Source organism: Mytilus galloprovincialis, chromosome 5 (genome assembly GCF_965363235.1).
Source record: "Mytilus galloprovincialis chromosome 5, xbMytGall1.hap1.1, whole genome shotgun sequence".
In the NCBI taxonomy this organism is placed as follows: Eukaryota; Metazoa; Mollusca; class Bivalvia; order Mytilida; family Mytilidae; genus Mytilus; species Mytilus galloprovincialis.
Window position 1 is genome coordinate 81049533 of NC_134842.1, and position 21222 is coordinate 81070754.

The 21222-nt window shown below is 30.0% G+C and overlaps 1 long non-coding RNA gene across 1 annotated transcript; it reads left to right on the plus strand.

Moving 5' to 3' along the window:
- Positions 1-265: 265 nt before the first annotated feature.
- Positions 266-20002, plus strand: LOC143074767 (uncharacterized). The gene is made up of 3 exons (XR_012978069.1): positions 266-323; positions 16948-17457; positions 18722-20002. It is a non-coding gene; the product is annotated as an uncharacterized LOC143074767 (long non-coding RNA).
- Positions 20003-21222: the final 1220 nt, after the last annotated feature.

The window sequence follows — 21222 nt, forward strand, 5'->3', positions numbered from 1 at the left end:
GAAATTCACAATACACAACAAATTCTTTTGACAAATTTAGTTTTATTTAATTCAAAAAGCAAATTGCTTTTGAAAAAAATTTATTACAACATGTTCAAATTACGACTGCTTCTACGTCTGCTTTTTAAACAAGAAGGAATTATATTTAACAACGGCTGGTATTTATATTGCGTGTTTTAAGATACTGTTTAATTCATAGATACATATTATTTCCAATGATATATGACCCGTTAGGTACAAAGCTTAATTACCAATTGCATGTTATTATTACAGTAACAGTTGGTAGTAATTTCTGACTGAAACGAAGCATCGTGAAGTTGTTTGTAAGTTTTGATATACCTTTTAAGCATTGATATTTTAGCTTTTTTGTATTTTCGCAAGCTATAAATATTATTGAATGAAAAATTTTGTTCGAGATGAAATTTATGGGTAGTTTGTCTTGCAATAACGTGGCATAAAACAAGTCTATATGAAAGATATAGACATACGTTCTCCACAGGAATGCATTTTCAGCACTATGTTATACTACCTTGTAGCTGAAGATGGTCAAATAAGTGACATGTAAAAAGAAGGTTTGGTATGATTGCCAATGAGACAAATGTCAACAAGAGGCCAAAATGACACAAACATTAACAACTATAGGTCACCGTACGGCCTTCAACAATGAGCAAAGCCCATACCGCATAGTCATCTATAAAAGGCCCCGATATGACAATGTAAAACAGTTCAAACGAGAAAACTAACGACCTTAAAAACATGAACGAAAAACAAATATGTAACACATAAACAAACGACAACCACTGAATTACAGGCTTGGGACAGGCATATACATAAATAATGTGGTGGGGTTAAACATGTAACAGGGATCCCAATCCTCCCCTAATCTGGGACAGTGGTATAACATAAGAACGAACTACAAAAAGCAGTTGAAATGTAGATTTGTTTGTCTAATACTGATAGTTGCCTCCATTGCTTTTATTCATGCTCTATTATTATAAATCGTTTGATTCATTTGTTTACCAGTCAGTTTAAAAGATCACATTCAATTTTCAACTGAACAGATCACACGGTTGGGAATCCTACACTCGGATGCAATAGTTCATTAGTGTCAAATTAACTTACATTCGTTCAAAGACTATTAACAAAATTTGTGTCCTATAATTTGTTTTTTATATTTTATAGTTTTTCCTCACTAGCAAGAATATCTCAAAAATCATTATTTGTCTTTAAAACAATATATTTTTTTAAGATAACTTGAAATATATATATATCCACTACATGGATTTAAAATACCTCATTGCAAATTATGAGTTCGTTGGATTTCTGATGTGAAATAGTATATAAACCCTTCTATAATATGACTCGTTAATAATTAGCGTTATCGTCCTATTTGTTTGTCATATCGACAACATATTTCCTCAATACATTTGCACCAACAACAAAAAGATAAAGTTAAAAAGGTAAGACACAAATTAATGTAATTTATAACGTTTTCTCCTAAACCGTATAGTATAAGAAATATTTCTCTATCACTTTTAAACGAAATAACATAAGGCATTATTTGAAAAATAATTTATTTAAAAATGAAAACAAATGCTTGAAAAACGTTACGTGTATGTGTTTAAGTTATCTAGAATGTATCATATATACAGATAAGCCAAATTAAATTAGAAAAGATTGCTAAGGATCCCTGTTTGAAAAATGAACTATCTATTTAAGGTAGTTGGAAGCTAAAAATGTAGTCCATTTTTAACCGTGGAATAACAATTTGTTTCAAAAATATTTCCACATAATATTAGAAGCATATAATAGTAGTATAACCTAATTTCACCACGATAGTAATTTATAATATAGCCACACCAAAAATATGTGCATTTACTACAAATAACATGATAGGCTAACACTTGTTTATCATATTTATTTATGAATGTTTATAGTGATAAAATCGATATTCTTATAAAATAAACCACAGAAAACTTAACCTTGTCTCAGGTTAATACTATAGTTACTGTCTAAATTTTCATTATCACCGAATTCAGTTTTGTGATCGATGAAATCAAGGCCTGACAATTGAAGAACAAATTTTAGATGATTTTCAAGTTACGTTTCTAGATATTGTAATTATCTTGAGGTGCCTTAGGCGTTTTGTTATATTTAATTTAATTTGAAACGCAATACATGTGTTTGTTCTAATCGCTGTCCACAGTGTTTGCATAAATCAAATAGGAGACTGAAATTAAAAATGTTTTTAAATACATCAAATTTCACTAGTAGTACTTATCATAAGATTACAATTAGGAATTTTTATAAAAATTACAATTAAAATTTTTATAAGATTACAATTTATAATTTTTATAAGATTACAATTTATAATTTTTATAAGATTACAATTTATAATTTTTATAAGATTACAATTCAGAATTTTTATAAGATTACAATTTATAAGTTTTATAAGATTACAATTCAGAATTTTTATAAGTATTATTTTGAAGATGGTTAATACTTTGAATGTTATAAAAATAAACAAAACCATAAAAATATAGCATCGTTTTAAATATAATCAATTAACACATTATTTGTTCTTGTTACAACTAATAAACATGACACAAAACAATTCTTTAATATTTTATTTTTAGTGAGATTAATCTGAAGTGTCACAGTTTTATACGTATCAGCGTTCAAAGGCAAATCTCGTGCATTTTCCATGAAAATACGAAAACCATCAATTTCTGGAAAAGTATACTGTTTGTTGAAATTCAAGCATTATCTATTATGATGGGCATAAAAAGTTGTCTCATTGGCATTCATACCAAATCTTCTGTTTAATATATCTATTTTTCAATTATATAATATTTACAGAAAAGATAGTTTTCAACAACATTTAATAATTTTTAACCACCAATTTGACAGAGGGAACAATTTCGAATGCATTTTGTGTTTTTTTCTCTCTCATAAAAACTACTTTTGACTTTTTTTCCCAATATTTGACACGACCAATCAATTTGGAATTTGAAAATATGACGTCCTTGGTTAGGCGTTCAAAATACCATAGCTGAGTAAAAATAGGAAAAAAATGTTTGAACATTTTGTATAACTTTTTGTATTCATAGTAAGTATTCGATTATTATTATTTAAAGTAGTTTGACTAACTATGATCATTTGAATATCAACGATCTTTAGGTTGGGCGATTAAATTATCCATGGTAGGGGGTTCTAAATACCATGGCTAATTAAACATCTGAAGCTGAGAAAAAATGTTTATACATCTTGTTTAACATGTTTTATACATACTATATACTGATTACAATATTATTACTATATACAGTACTTTGAATAGCTATGTGATTTGTAATCTGAGGTCCTAAGAGTGTTTGATTTAATTTTACATGGTAGGGATTCAAAGTACCATGACTAAGTAAAGATAATTAAAAATCTTTTCTGACATGTTTCATTCATGCGCTAAAACCTTATTATTAAAACATAATTGCTATCTAAGGTAGTTTGAATAGCTATGACAATTTCCAATCTGAAGTCTATAGGATGGAAGATTTAATAGTCAATAGCAGAATGTTCAATTTTCCAAAGCAAAGGGTTCATTATACCACGGCTAAGCATATTTATTAACGCGTATTATTTATGTCAATTACTTATAGGAACATCATCTTTGTAAATAACTGCAAAACAACATTTAATTTCAGAATTTGAGGTTTTATGGTGAAAAGGTTCAATTTCCCATGGTAGGGTTCAACTGAAAAAGAAAACTTGTTAAACCATCTTTTCTAACATCTTTAAGTAATAAAAGACTTATTTGAGCATTGTTATCATATCAAGTAGTTTTGATAGCGATGGTTTCTAAAATCTGACATCTGTAAGAGAGGGGTTTGATTTTCCATAGGAGGGTAATACTACCATGGTTAAGAAAAAAAGATTATAAGCTTTTTTTTAACTTTTTTAATTCATACCACATACTTCCATTAGTAGCATAATTATTATATATATAATACATGAGTAACATAAGTAGTTTGAAAATCTGATGTTTAAATGGGTAAATTTTCTATGGTAAGGGGATCACTACACCATGGCTAAGTAAAATTATTAAAAAAAATCAACATGTTTTATTCATACCATTTACTTATTGCAGCATAATAACTATGAAAGATATTTGCAATAGCTATGATTTTAAAAATCTGACGTCTTATTTGCATGGTAAGGGAGATTAATTACCATGGCTCAGAAAATAATGTTAAAATAGCTCTTCCAACATCTTTTATAAATACCATATATATGTACATATTGGAGCAATATAATCATATTATGTAGTTTGAAAGCTATGGACTTAATATCTGAAATTCATTTAGAGAGGGAGTTTTAATTTCCCGTGGAAGGGTCATACTATAATGGTTTAGATAAATGAAATTAGACGTTTTTTTCAACTTATTTTATTCATGCCCTATACTTATATTAGTAGCATAATTATTACATATATACTACACCAATAACATAAGTAGTTTGAAAGTCTGAGGTTTATAGGAGGTCAATTTTCTATGGTAGAAGGATCACTACACCATGTCTAAGAAAAAAATCAACAAGTTTCAAGGTAAGGGGTTAAATGGCTTATTAAAGAATCTTAAATGATTTTTTCCAACATGTTGCATTCCTACAAAATACTTATCGCAGCATCATTTCTATATAAAAAAAAAAAGATTGAATAGCTAGGAATATAAGAAAATCTGAATTCATCAGGGGAGAAAGTTCAATTTTGCATGGACGGGGATCAAAATACCATGGCTAAGTTAAGATCTTAAACATATCCTGCAATATGTTTTATTGATGCCAAATACTTATTGAAGAATCGTTTCTATATAACATAATTTGAATAGTTATCACTGTTCGAAAATATGAGGTCCATAGGGGGAGAGAGTTCAATTTTCCAAGGACGGGGATAAAAATAACATGGCTCAGTTAAGATTTTAAAACATTGTCTGCAACATGCTTTACTGATACCAAATACCTATTGAAGAACAATTGCTATAAAGTAGTTTGAATAGGTATTATGAGATGAAAATTTGAGGAATGTTGGGGTTCAATTTTACATAGAAGGATAGTCAAAATACCTGTGTGTATAAAATGATAAACACACTCCTTTTCAACATATTTTGTTCATACCGCAGCAGTATAAATGTATCAAGTTTGGATATTGGTATATAGTTAAATATTAAACTCGGATTATAGAAGTGGTGATAACTAACATTTTGTTAAAAAAAATGCAAATTTTGAGAAATGTTTTCTGTTAATACTGTAGGATTTCAAAACACAATAATATGTAGTTAAAGTAAGTTATTTCAAAGTAATTGAAGTTACCAAAGATTAAAAAAAAAGTACATGTATTAAAACAGGTTTTCTGCTCAAAAATCTAAATTTTGAGAAATATTTACTTATGGTAGGATTACAACAAAATTGATATAAGAGTAAGAATTCTATCTAAAGTAAATATACTTTTACAAGTTTTTGGTATGAATAAAACAAGGTAGAAAATATATTTTAACAGTTTTACTTACCCATTGACATTTAAAACCTCTATTATGGAAAATTAAACCTCTCCCTATAGACCTTAGATTTTCAAATTATCATAGCTGTTTAAACTTCTATATATAGTAATTATGCTTTAATAAGTATTTGGTAGGAATAAAATATGTTGTACGTTTTTTTTACTTGTCATCAATGAGCTGGGGATTTGCTCAACGAATCTGTCTTAAGATTGGGAAGTGTCTCCGAATACATTTTAGTCCTAAATCAGTTTATCAGTTTAACGAAAGTATTATAAGATCAGATATGTTCTTAATTTGGTCCTTGTGTTATGATATATACGTAGTTGTCCATTTTGTCATAGGATGGTCTTATAATAGTCATTAAAATTCGAAATCCTTAGTCGAAAGGAACAACAACACATATGACCTTCGGTTAGTTTTTAAAAAACAAATCATTCAGTAGATGCTTTCCCATATCTTCTCCTTCATATTATTTGATTCCACTGGTGATGGCTTCTGAAAAATTCCCCTACGCTTATTTACTTCGGCAAGCAGAACTTTATACAGGATAACATATTTAGTCCAAATAAAATTGAGAATGGAAATGGGGAATGTGTCAAAGAGACAACAACCCGACCAAATGAAAAACAACAGCAGAGGGTCACCAACAGGTCTTCAATGTAGCGAGAAATTCCCGCACCCGGAGGCGTCCTTCAGCTGGCCCCTAAACAAATATATACTAGTCCAGTGATAATGAACGCCATACTAATTTCCAAATTGTACACAAGAAACTAAAATTAAAATAATACAAGACTAACAAAGGCCAGAGGCTCCTGACTTGGGACAGGCGCAAAAATGCGGCGGGGTTAAACATGTTTGTGAGATCTCAACCCTCCCCCTATACCTCTAACCAATGTAGTAAAGACTATTTAATGTACAATAAGGTCCTGCATTGTATTCATACACTATAACATAAATTATAAAAATCAATGACAAAAATTCTAACATAAATATTAAAAGATTATAATGTCATTAACATTAAACAAAACATTTCTAATATCTGTTTTTTTGAAGATTCAATTGTGGTACATTGTTTTAAATTTGTCGAAAAATTGTTCCGTATAATACTTCCAGAACTCAACGAGGAGCGTTTTGAAGTACTTTTATTCAGTTTTTTTTTATGAACAACAATCTTTTTTTTTCAAGTATTTTGTTTCATTTAAAACTGACCTGATGCACTTATTTAGATAAATTAAAATTTTCCGGAAAAGTTGCGAGGTACTTTACGAACTCAAATTGCTTCTATATATATTAAATAATCAGAAATGAACATCCATCGCAGCTCTCTAAAAAGTATGTTTGACGATGTCATAGTATTATGCTCAATTAAAATAATTCGTGATGCCTTTTTAAGCTTAAAAGCTTTATCAATATTAGAAACATTTTTTGGTATTTGAGCAAATGGTACAACAAAAGTGAAATGCATCTATTGACACATTTGAATTTCAATTTCAGAAAATATATAGCTTTAATTGCAGCACAATAATAGCCTCTCTTAAAGTTTTGCGGCAATTTAGTTTATTTGTATGAAATTAATTCATCATTTTAATAGTATATAATAAGGTATATGTTAGTATTAATCTAAAACTTATTTTGCGTCAATCTATATTTTTCAATAAAGATGCAACATCCCGCCCTTTAAATATATATTGAAATATATTTATATTTAAATAATATATTTTTATTATTTTTATAATATGACAAAATGGACAACTACGTATATATCATAACACAAGGACCCAATTAAGAACATATCTGATCTTATAAATATATATTGAAATATATTTATATTTCATTTAAACCTCTACATATTTTTATTCTTCAAATAAATGTGGTATGATCGTCCTAGGACAATCGTAACTAGGGCTTTGTTTTACATCCTAAGACATGTCTCAGACACATTCTAAGACCATCCTAATACTGGACTAAGACATATCTTATGACGTATCCGTGGATTGACATGACCACATATGGTGTTTTTTTTAATTAAATGGGGACAGTTGCTCAAGAAAGTGCAAAAGTACAGAAAATGATAACTGAGGTACAATAATCATTACTAGTATTTCCGTAATTTTATGTTATCAGCCTGAACGAGCGAAACATATTCTTATTTATTGAGATACTTCTATTTTGATGGTTGAAATGTGTACTTGTTCACAGCAGAAAAACTTTGAGAGAAAACTATACGCCTGTTCTTTCTAGCAGTCTTTACTTTATGATTTCTTTACTTAGTAGTTGATTATTGCTTTCGTAATTAAAATATATATGTATCCACTATATGGATTGTAGTCTTCTTTAAACCGTGGATTTACAATTAGTTTGAAAAATATATCCGCATAATATTAGAAGCATCTAACAGTGTTATACCTTAATTTCAACATGATAGTAAATTTAAGAAATAATTCATGGAAGCCATAGATTGTTGGCCCAGACCATGTGTAAATTTCCAACAATCTATGGATTCCATGAATCATTTCGATTCTAATAGGACAAATACGATCATTAAAAATCTGAAGCGATGGTAGGTAGGCTGTGTGTGTGGCTGTTCTTTTTTTAATCCGGGTTCGATAAAGCTCAAACAATCATAAAATCTGTAGCTTGTATGGATTGTTTCGTGAATAACCGCTAGAAAAAAAATCTGTTTAATTCTTTAAATTTTCAAACCCAACATTTGCCATTTTTATTTACATGTTTTTCTCGTAAGCTACCGTCAAATCCAAAGTTTACATTTCGTAACTAAGGAGCCGCCATGCTGACTTGCTGAAACCAGTAAATATGCGAAAAATGCAATAGAATAGAAAATAAAACAAAACCTACCTTACAAATCAATTTTAATACAATATTATACGAATTTCGATGGTTTACGTATCAGAAAACGTTCAACTGTAGCGTTTTCATTTGTATGACAACATGTTTTGAAACGACTTAAATGCGTCAAAAACACTTAAAGACTTTCGCGGAATTTATTTTATTTTTATTTTGTTGATTTCTCCGAGCTCTTGTGCATTACCTCTTTTTATTCTGTATCCGAATTAAAATAAAAGTTATTTTGTCTTTTTTTAACTGCAATTTTTAAAACAATAAAATCGGCAAACGGTTTACAAATAGGTTCTAATGCATCGGGATTTACGTAGGAAGTATATTGTAACAGCCATTATTATGTATATCTCTGAGTCTGTGCTAAGTATAGATATATAGAGAATTTAATCACGGTGTTGTTTACAAAGCGAAAGAAGCACGTCATATTAGAATATAAACTACCCACACAAAAAATAGGCGCATTTACTACAATAAATCTGAAAGGCTAACACTTTTTTATCTTGTTTTTTTTTTTATGTATGTATATATTGATAAAATCGATATTCTTATACAACAAAACATAGAAAAATTAACCAAGTTAATACTATGTATCTATAGTTACTGTCTAAATTTTGATTATCCCCGACTTCAGTTTTGTTTTGTTATTTTTAATTAATATTCATGTTTGTTATATTTAATAAATTCCTAACGCTGTCCTCAGTGTTTATCTTAAGAAAATAGGAGTCTGAAATAAAAAATGTTTTAAAATGCATCAAATTTCACTAGTAGTAATTTTTATAAAATAACCATTCAGATTTTTTTAAGTAATATTATGAAAATGGTTAATACTTTGAATGTTATGAAAATAAACAAAACCATAAAGATATAGCATCGTTTTACATATAATCAATTAACACATTATTTGTTCATAGTTACAAATAATAAACATGTCCATAAACAATTCTTTAATATTTTATTTTGAGTGAGTTTAATCTGAAGTGTCACGGTTTTATACGTATCAGAGTTCAAAGACAAACCTCGCGCATTTTCAATTTTAGATACGAAGTACATAACTTATTTCATAACGGATCACAGGCGCTTTGTAAATGTGCTCCTTTTTCTCAATTTTATTTGTTTATATATTGACTTTTTATTTAGAGTGATATATACTCTAATGTATGATGTCCCTCGATTATTTTTTTTTCAAGTAGACAATAAGATTAGAGAAGCATCATAAATTAATACTCCTGTCATTGAAATATCTTTTGGATAAATGTTAAAAAAAAATTTGAACAAGTGAAAGTAAGTTAAAATGTATGAGAATTTTTAATAAATAAAAATTGAAATCCACAAAGAAATATTCAGATAGAGCGGTTCATAAAAACGTAATGTTCTCTGAATAATTATATTAAATCGGCTGTCTTATTTATTACAGATTAATTATCATGAATATATTCTAAAGTTAGGACCATCTTAGAATTATCTTAAGACACCTAAATGGGTTCCATAAATTCAAGCTGATACCTTTGAAATTTTTAAGTTACAATAAAAACTTATTATCTTAAAATGGTTTTATGACATATATACTCCTAAGAACGTTTTGATAATCAAGCCCCTGCAATTACCTCCAGACGATTATTGATTTCTGGAAAAGTATATTGTTTGTTTAAATCCAAGCACTATCTATTTTGATGGGCATAAAAAGTTGTCATTGGCATTCATACCAAATCTCCTTTTTGTTATATCTATTTTTCAATAATATAATATTTAAAGAAAAGACAGTTTTCAACCACATTTAATAATTTTTAACCACAAACTTGACAGAGGGAACAATTTCGAATGAATTTGGTGTTTTTTTTATATCTCTTAATACTACTTTTGATTTTTTTCCCAATATTTGACAATATGACGTCCATGGTTAGGCGTTAAAAATACAATAGCTAAGTAAAAATATGAAGAAAAAAAACCGTTTGAACATTTTGTCTAACTTTTTGTATTCATAGCAAGTATTAGAATTATTATTATTTAAAGTAGTTTGAATAACTATGAAAATTTGAATATCTTCGAACTATAGGTTGGGCGATTAAATGATCCATGGTAGGGGTTCAAACACCATGGCTAAGTAAAAATATTTATACATCTGTTCTTACATGACAAGATTTCTATGAATACTCATTGAATCATCATTATTATAATTTTATAAAGTAGCTTAAATAGCTATGACAATTTGAAAATCTGAATCTGAGAAAAAATGTTCATACATCTTGTTTAACATGTTTTATACATACAATACACTGATTACAATATTATTACTATATTAAGTAGTTTAAATAGCTATGTGATTTGAAATCTGAGATCTTAAGAGTGTTTGATTTAATTTTACTTTCTTGGGCTTCAAAGTACTATGACTAAGTAAAGATAATTAAACATCTTTTCTGACATGTTTCATTCATGCGCAAAACCTTATGATTAAAGCATAACTACTATGTAAGGTAGTTTGAATAGGTATGACAATTTCCAATTTGAAGTCTATAGAATGGAAGATTTAATAGTCAATAGCAGAAGGTTCAATTTTCCAAAGCAGAGGGTTCATTATACCACGGCTTAAAATATTTTTTAACGCGTATTATTTATGTCAATTATTTATAGGAGCATCATCTTTGTAAATTATAGCTTAACAATATTTAATTTGAGAATTTGAGGTTTTATAGCAAGAAGGTTCAATTTCCCATGGTAGGGGTCAACTTATCATGACTAAGAAAACTTGTTAAACCAGCTTTTCTAACATCGTTTACATCGTTTGACTGTCCCTTTGGTATTTTTCGTCCCTCTTTAGTAATAAAAGTAGTTATCAAAGGTACCAGGATTATAATTTAGTACGCCAGACGCGCGTTTCGTCTACATAAGACTCATCAGTGACGCTCATATCAAAATATTTATAAAGCCAAACAAGTACAAAGTTGAAGAGCATTGAGGATCCAAAATTCCAAAAAGTTGTGCCAAATACGGCTAAGGTAATCTATGCCTGGGATAAGAAAAACCTTAGTTAACTTGACCATTGTTATCATATCAAGTAGTTTTGATAGCTTTGGTTATTAAAATCTGACATCTGTAAGGGGGTTTGATTTTCCATAAAAAGGTCACCATAGTTAAGAACAAAAGATTAAACATCTATAATTCAATTTTTAAATTCATTTTGAATATTTATGATTTTTAAAATCTAAGGTCCGTAGGAGGAGGAATTTTTACATGGACGATGATCAAGATACCATGGTTTACTTAAGATTTTAAACATTTTCTGCAACACGTTTACTTATACCCAGTACTTGTAAGAGCATTATTGCTATATAGTTGGATATATGAAAAAGCTATGATCATGATGATGAGATGAAAATCTGAGGTATGTAGGGGTTCAAGTGGTTCAATTTTACATGGAAGGGTGGTCAAAATACCATGTTTGTATAAGATTATAAAAAAAAATCTTATTAAAACTTGATATTTTGTTCATTCCGGAGCAGTTTAAATGTAACAATTAGTTTGGATATTGATGTATACTTAAACATTAAACGTGGTTGATAGAAGTGGTGATGACATAGTTTTTTTAAAACAAAATATCAAGTTTTGATAACAGATTTATGTTAATAAGATTTCAACACACAATTATATATAGGTGAAGTAGTTGAAGGTGCCAAAGATAAGAAAAACTGGTACATGTATACAAACTAATTTTCTATTTGAAAAAAGCAAAATTTTGAGAAACATCTTCTTAAAGTAGGATTTTAGTCTGGTTAAAAGAAATCTCCTTAATTTAGATTTTAACTTAATTTGTCCTAAAGGTAGGATATAAACATAGATAACTCAGGTTATTCTTATGTTGTTAATTAAAGTTATCATGTCCTAGGGTGCAATAAAAACAATAAATATAGCCTTCATTTAGTATTTTAAAGTAATTGTTATTGTGTATAGATGATATCACATGCCTTCTCATTAATATCATTTGTCACCACATTTGAAGCTTTTTTACTTCGACAAGCTGAATTTTGTAATGATAATATGTTTCGTTATGTCAGGGGGATAACATAAATGTTAAGTCCAAAAATATAGTTAATAATACTCTCTGCAATACTCCCATTTACTACCATATAAAGTATAAAATTCATTAATAAAACTTACTAATACAAATATTCAACTGATATAATGTTTTTAGAATTAAACAAAATATTCTGCAAAAAGAAAATCACAAAAATTCTGAACTCCGAGGGAAATTCAAAACGAAAGTCCCAAATCAAAGAATAAAACACATTAAACGAATAGAGAACAACTTTCATGTTCCTGACTTGGTACAGGCATTTTCAAATGTAGAAAATGGTGGATTGATCCTAATTTTATAGCGCTAAACCTCTCACTTATATGACAGTCGCATCAAAACTCCGTTTTTTTTTACAACGATGCGTAAACAAAACAGACTTAATCGGTAACATAGTCAAAATATTGTTACAGCCGACATCACTGTGTTACAATTTTAAGACAAACATACATTTACAAAGAAACACAAAAAGCATCTGTCAAATTAAAAAAAAAAACATTCCTTGTTTCGCGGTGTTTGGCGTCAGAAAAAGCAAACGTCACAAAGGAACAAATGTTGTCGTTCAATGTCTATTCAAAACAATTATAATTTCATATGGGGAATGGTGGTCTGTAGGGTAATAAAATCAAAAGTTATGTTAGAGATACTTTCACAAACAGACCGAGATTAAAAATTATCCAGAAGTTCTTAAGAATTTTCAAGAATCCATATATGGTTAATACTACTACGCGAGTAAATTTGTTTTGTTGTTTGTCGTTTAAAGTATTATAAATTTATTATAGAACAATAACATAAGGACATATAATAGAATAATAACATAATGACATATAATAGAACAATAACATAATGACGGGATTTTTAAAAGTACAGAGTCACTTTTTAAGAAACAACGAAACAGATAAAAAAATATCAGCAAAGATATAAAGATGATACAAACACATTGCATGACGGGATGTTTAAGTACCGAGACACCTCAAAAATCACATAAAACAGACCAAACAATAAAAGGTATATTAATAATTGAACAAAGACAAATAAAGTACGTAGAATCTATACACCAAGACCATCATGTATTATTTGTGAAGTTGATATGTAACATATTTATAAACAATGTATTGGTACCTTCCGATGAACTTTTTAGAAAAAGTACGAGACGTTCTTTGACAAAGTCCTGGTTCATCAACTCTCTGCTTAGACACTGGTGACGTTTTACAAAGTCTGAGTAGCTGCAAACTGTCGAATATTAATAAGTTTCTAAATGTATATCCTATATGCAGGTTAAGTTGGTATATTGCTACTTAGGTGGAGGACATTTATAATTTCAAAACTAATTTGTCATAGATTCTGGTTCTGAGATAACTGTGTATGTCAAACTCGAGATATAAGTCTAAAATGAGGCGGAGGAACCTGTGTCTGTTGTTTCTTTTATTTCTAGTTCTGGGGGATATTTTAATGGAACCCAATCAGAAAAGTTCGGATTATATTTTTCGAAATATTCAATTATGTTACATTGTTTGTAATTTTGTTCTTCTATAAATAACCAAGGAGCATTTATAGTAAATTTATTCATTTCAAGGTTTTTGGAACAAATATTATTTTACAAGTACATGTACTTTGATTGTTCTTAAAATAACATGGTGTACATAGCTTAAATTGCAACAAGTTGTATGAACATTTTAATAGGTAGTATCTATTAGTTAAATTGTTTATTTTCATTTAATTTTTCGCATATTTTCATTCACTAAATTAGGTGGGTTATGCCTGTTCTAAGATAACTTTCCTTTTTTTACAAAATAATATCCCAAGACAAAATCTTGTAACATATCCTTAGATACTTCCATTGACATGACGTCACATGAATAATTTTTAAAATTTCATGGGCATAGATGCTTTATAAATAGTTGGTATTTAACGATTAGAAGGATTAAGGGTAAACTCCGCCCAAATTGGAGTTATCAGCAAAAACAGTTTCTTTTTCATCAGAATTATTTTTTGGTTTCTCAATTATACGACTTAAGCTTCCAACAGCTTGGTTCTCACCATAAAGTATTGTTTTTTATGAGCATATTTTTTCTTTGTCATTTTGGTGTCAGTATGGAGTTAAAACAATGATTCTGTATGTTATTGGAAAAAAATTACATTAAAAAAAAGATAACATGCTAGTTTATTTAGCTTGATTAATGATTTAAGATTTACATATTGTTAAAAATTGTGTACATGAAAAAGTATCAATCATTTGATCTGTGCAGTTAATTTGAGGTAGTTAATGGGTATCTAAGCTGTTCATTATCAAAATTGTAACACTCAAAATTTGGGAAAGAAACGTTACCTTGTTATGTGCTAAATTCTTTTCATGATCTGATTGACGCATTTTTTTTTTACAGCAGCAATATATTCACTAGTTTTTGTCCATCGTCTTTCCGCTGCTAATTTCTGAGTGTAAGTCAATGTATCAACCCTTCCTAACGTTATCTGTAATAAGTCAATGTAACACTTCCTCTACTGCTTTAGGGAAACATCAGGGAAAGTACCGCAAATCAATAAGAAACCTGAGGAATTTTTGTTCACTCTTAGTTATAATTTCATTATATACAAAAGGTTAAAGGCACATTCGTGTAATCATTTTACAATTTGCATTCTAAAATGTGCGATTTGTGTACAAATGAATACAAAGACCCTTAGGCCACTATAACCAGAGAGGCATGAGCCTCTCTTAACCACCAATCGGTATTCAGCAAAAGAAAGATTTCTATGACATATGTTAGCTAAATCGTTCATAGTTTAGTCATGAACTTCATTCTTAATTTGCCTTTTCAGAATCTAAAGGACTATGGGCAATCTCATTGTACGTGCTCCAAAATGATAATAACGTAATGTAATTGGTTAAATTTCCATTGTTTAGAAAGTTTTAAACCAATCATATCGTTTTCAAGGACGCTATTGAAAATATTTCCAATAATGCATTAGATTCTGAAACAGATATAGGAAGATGAGGTATGAGTGACAACGAGACAACACTCCATCCAAGCCACAATATATAAAAGTAAACCATTATAGGTCAAGGTACAGTCTTTAACACGTAGCATTGGCTCACATCCAACCGCAAGCTATAAAGGGTCCAAAATAATTACTAGTGTAAAACAACTTAAACGACAACACCAACTGTCTAAGCTATACAAAAAACGAGAAACGAGAAACACTTATGAACCACACCAACAAACTAAACAGCAGATTCATGACTTAGAATATGTGCATATCAAATGATTTCTTAGAACTTGTAACCTTGATAACTCATAGTTTATGTTGATAAAGCGCAAATGTTTCGCTAAATTGATTATCCGTGTCCGAATTACGGTAAAAGAAATATCACAAAAGAGAAACGTGTTATTGTGTTATAAAATATGTGTCAATCCGATGTCCAAATATTATCCGTCGGATATTTTTCAAAATGACCATCAGCATGTATGATTTATTTAAATATATATAAAAAAAAATTATAAAGAAAATATCCCAATTATTTCTTTGTACATGTGTTGTGGTCAAACGTTTCAATACCACACATTGTCTAAATCGTGACAAAGGAAACAATAAATAATGGAGTCCTGCTTTTCCTTTTTAGATACGACATGTTTAACTATTTACGCTCCAGCTGTAAAAAAGTTTTAACATGTCGCAGGATCACAAGATCCGGACATTGAATTTGAAGCAGGAAAGTGTCAGTGTTAGCTTTATTACCAGCACTAACCCATACCTAGATGCTCAGATTAATTTATCAATCTTTTTAGATATAACTTATTTGAACGTATAATTAGACAAAACTTCTTATGTTAACTAGCATGAAGTATCTCTAATGGAGCTACCACTTGATTTATACGGGGAGGGCTAGGATGGAACTTATATTAAAATATTAAAACTTAACAAAAATATAGGACAAAATTTGTCATACTAGTCTACCCCCCCCCCCCCTAAAAATCAAATGGTATATCATGCTACTTATGTTGAAGTCTCTTCACGACTAAATTGGGTACTATTTTAATGAACACACATTTTACATATTTTATACAAAGATTGCGCACTTTGTTGGTACGCATTTCATTTTGCTATAGATTATCATAAATTAAATGTGCAAACTAGTCAACCCGATTAATATATAGTTATGTTTGGTTGAATTGAGTTTAAACCTTAATATTAAAATTAACATTTTGTGGGCAAAAAATGTTCGTTTAGATATAGATCGAAATATGATGAATTTTTTTTACTGTTGCATTGTTCAGGCTAATATGCATTAATGCTATTGCTTTAGAACATCATTCAAGGTTACCGTAATATTTAGTTTACTGGCCGTTTATCAAATTAGCATAGCTAGATCATTCAAAATAAACATTTTATGAAATTATTTAAAGTTGATGTACAGTTGTAATATTCCTTATCTACATGGTTTGAAATTGTTACAGAATATTCATGTTTTTGCAGGCATTGCGTTAAAGATGAAACTGTTTGTGGTAATACTGTTTGCAGTGTTTTGTCACCGTACAAAAGGCGACGCAGTCTCTCTACCATTAAACTTGAACGCACCAATTATGGCACATGTCAATATGAGTAGAATAAAAGTGTATATTGATAAAAACTTCAATGGACGATTACCCGCTTTAATAAAGAAAGACGTGAGACAAATGTTCAGCTCAGAAGTTGACAGATTAACTGAAAATCTTACCACAACTTTGCAAAAGAAAATTGGAAACACCCTTGATAAAACAATGCAAACAAACTTGAACGGTTTCGCTGAGCAACTTATTTCAATAGAACAAAAAATTACGAAAATGGTGAAATCCGAAATAAGTGTGATGTCCAAGCAGTTCACCGAAAGAATAAATGAAGTGGAGCAAAAAATGAATGAGACATTGAACAATGTTACGAAAGAATTGTCTGAAGAGTTGCAAAAGAGCAAAACTCATTGCAGAGGAAAAAATGACACGCGTAAAGGTTCGTAAAGCACATTTATTTTACACTAAAGGGCATAGCATCATTTTACAATCATTGTCATAGTAATGGTGTTCTCTGTGATCAATTGGAAAATTTATTGAAACAAGCATAAAAAAATTCATATAATAACACAATACCCATAAACAGATCTTACAGTACTCAGTTGCAAGTCAGTTCAAAGTCAATTTCAATAAATAAATGAATCATGATTTTTAAAGTTTTACGTATCCATAAGTACGCATGTAACTATTAAGTGTTAAGACGTCATCATCAGTCTGTAAAAATCAATATTGACAGGAGGTATCGACATACATTTTGATGAACTATATCAGTAAAGCTATATTTATGGATCTTATTATAGTGTTCCTTGTATACGGAATCTTTCAACAACATCACCATACACATAAGGCTGTGATATCCCGTTCGTTAAATCAATTCTTCCTGTACAGACAAACGTCCACATCACTGAAATTATTTAGTAAAAACTAGAGTAATTCGTGTAAATGAATTCACAGACAAATAACTAACCATTTACACAAAATATTTCGTTCAGGATTTAATATATATAGTTCATAACACAACTAACAAATAAAAAACAATATTGTGTAGGCCTTTTTGTCATTCTCAAGTGAAGTAATATGAACAATTGATTGTATTTACTGTTTCGATTCATACGTACTCAACAGTTTCCTAAACCATTATCAAAAATCATATCTCATATTTCACTATTTAAGTTGCACTTCTGTAAATATAGACAATGCAATGTCCCATTTGAACTCCTTTTACGGCTAATACTTTTCACTTTTACTATGAAGTTTCGTAAAAATATATGTCCTGGAATTGGAAGTTCATATGCGTTATTATGTTTTTCAAAGGTCAAAACATAAGGCTTTACAGCATATTTTCAACATCTATATAACCCGAATTTCTAAGAGTTTAAACTTTTATTAAAATTTTGAACTACCCCTCCCATCATTTTCAATTCCGCAGCTATCCATGGATATTTATACTTGTAACATTCCTTAAATATCTCTCCATAAGATAAAACATAGAAATTATATCCGCGAACCAGTATGTAAACAAGAGGCGTGATAGGTGAACAAAATCAACATTGAACTTGAACATTTATATCGTTATCCAAATGGTGTTCGGGGATTCCGAATAAAAAAAAAATATTATTCATTTTCTGATTTTTCTAAATCTGGTCCTTTTGTGTCGTCCATTGGCACATTCGTTTTCTTAATTTACCATTTTCTATTTGTAGGTTTTTATGAATATGTAGCTATATTTACTGAACCACTCAATTATTCTGGTACAACACCAGTATTATATATTTATGGACACGACAAAGGCACCTTAACAATTGAATCGAACAGTTTCAATAGTAAAAGGTCAATTATCAAAGGAAAAAACGAAATTCTCTTAAAGCATGAAGCTTTCCTCAGAGATGGCATAGAAAATAAAGCCATACATATAACATCCACAGTCCCTATCACTGTTTATGGTTTTCAGAGATACAGAGATACGTGTGACGGATATGCAGCAATTCCACTTAAATATATGTCGACAAAATACATAGTTGCATCTTTCGCTGTGAGGAAAAACCGTCCAATTTCGAAGAGTTTGATTGGAGTTGTATCATTAGGCGGAATAACAAAGGTAGAAGTTCACCTAAAAATGAAACAAGGGAAAGTTAAGTTCAACGGTCAAGAGTTTAAAAATGGAGAGATTATAAAAGTTGATTTGAATGCTTTCCAAACATTGCAGTTGTCGAATAATTATGATCTTTCTGGATCGGTGATTTCATCATCTAAACCAATAGGCGTTGTATCAGGGAATAAATGCAACTCCATTACACGGGATACTTGCAATCACTTTACAGAAATGATATTACCTGTTGATCAGCTAGATAATGAGTTCATAATTCCGATTATCCAAACGCGACCAAAAAGTACCGTCCGACTATTATCTCCAGGAAAAGTTAAAATCAATGTTCAGCTCAAAGATAGACATTACGACACTCACATTAATGAGGGAGAATACCATGACCTGATTCACAATGATATAGCAGTCGTTACTTCAACCGGCAATCTTCTTGTTACAGTATTTCCTCACGAGGTTGGCCAGTATGATTCCTACATGATGACAGTATACGGCATTAATCAATACAAATCTGATTACAGTTTTATTAATCCGAGTAAATTTTCAAGTTTTATTAGTATTACCTTTTGTGGAGATGCCATTCGTGGATTCGAGATCGACGGTCATAAAATGAAGGCTGATAAAGTTTTTGAAAAGACTGTTAATGGTAAAAAGTACATTACATTCAGTAGAAGCATAACGGAAGGAGCTCATATAATTACGAACACCAATGGAATAAGGTTCGGATTGTGGTTATATGGGAATCGTACAGCTGACGGATATGGTTATCCTGCAGGAATAGCGTTTCGGAATAAAGGCGACTGAAAGATGGTAACCTTTACCAGTTAAAGAATTCCTATATCAATGTTTATGTTCATAAGAATTAATAAATTATCTAAATTTACCACATGTTTCTTATTATCACTTGTGAACAAAGAAGGAAACTAAATCAATAGAATCATCCACAAAAATATGATATGGATGCCATATGCGTACACAAAAACTCTTAACCTAGACAAAACCGTTCTAAAATAGTATTCTATGATATCGAATATTAAACTTATCAAAAGTACCAGGATTGAATTGATTACGAAAGACGGGCGTTTCAGCTGAAAAAAGTAGTAACGCTCGAATCAATAAAGTTAAAAGGGCAAAATATAGTACTAGTACGATGGTGAAGAGAACACATGAGTGTGATAGGTTTTTGTCGAGCCTGCAACTTTTGTTGCAGAAAGCTCGACATAGGGATAGTGATCCAGCGGCGGCGGCGGCGGCGTTAGCTAACTTCTTAAAAGCTTTATATTTTAGCAATTGGAAGACCTGGATGCTTCATACTTTGTATATAGATGCCTCATGTTACGAAGTTTCCGTCAGTCACATGTCCAATGTCCTTGACCTCATTTTCATGGTTCAGTGACCACTTGAAAAAAAAGTTCAAATTTTTTGTAATGTTGAATTCTCTCTTATTATAAGTAATAGGATAACTATATTTGATATGTGCGTACCTTGCAAGGTCCTCATGTCTGTCAGACAGTTTTCACTTGACCTCGACCTCATTTCATGGATCACTGAACAAGGTTAAGTTTTGGTGGTCAAGTCCATATCTCAGATACTATAAGCAATAGGGCTAGTATATTCGGTGTATGGAAGGACTGTAAGGTGTACATGTTCAACTGGCAGGTGTCATCTGACCTTGACCTCATTTTCATGGTTCAGTGGTTATAGTTAAATTTTTGTGTTTTGGTCTGTTGTTCTCATACTATATGCAATAGGTCTACTATATTTGTTGTATGGAATGATTGTAAGGTGTACATGTCTAGCGGGCAGATGTCATGTGACCTTGACCTCATTTTCATGGTTCAGTGGTCAAAGTTAAGTTTTTAAGTTTTGGTCTTTTTATCTAATACTATATGCCATAGGTCAACTATATTTGGTGTATGGAAATATTTCATGATCTTTATGTCAGTCGCGCAGGCTTTATTTGACCGTGACCTCATTTTCACGGTTCATTGCACAGTGTTAAGTTTTTGTGTTTTGGTCTATTTTTCTTAAACTATAAGTAATAGGTCAACTATATATGTTGTATAGAAGCATTGTTAGCTGTACATGTCTGCCTGGCATGGT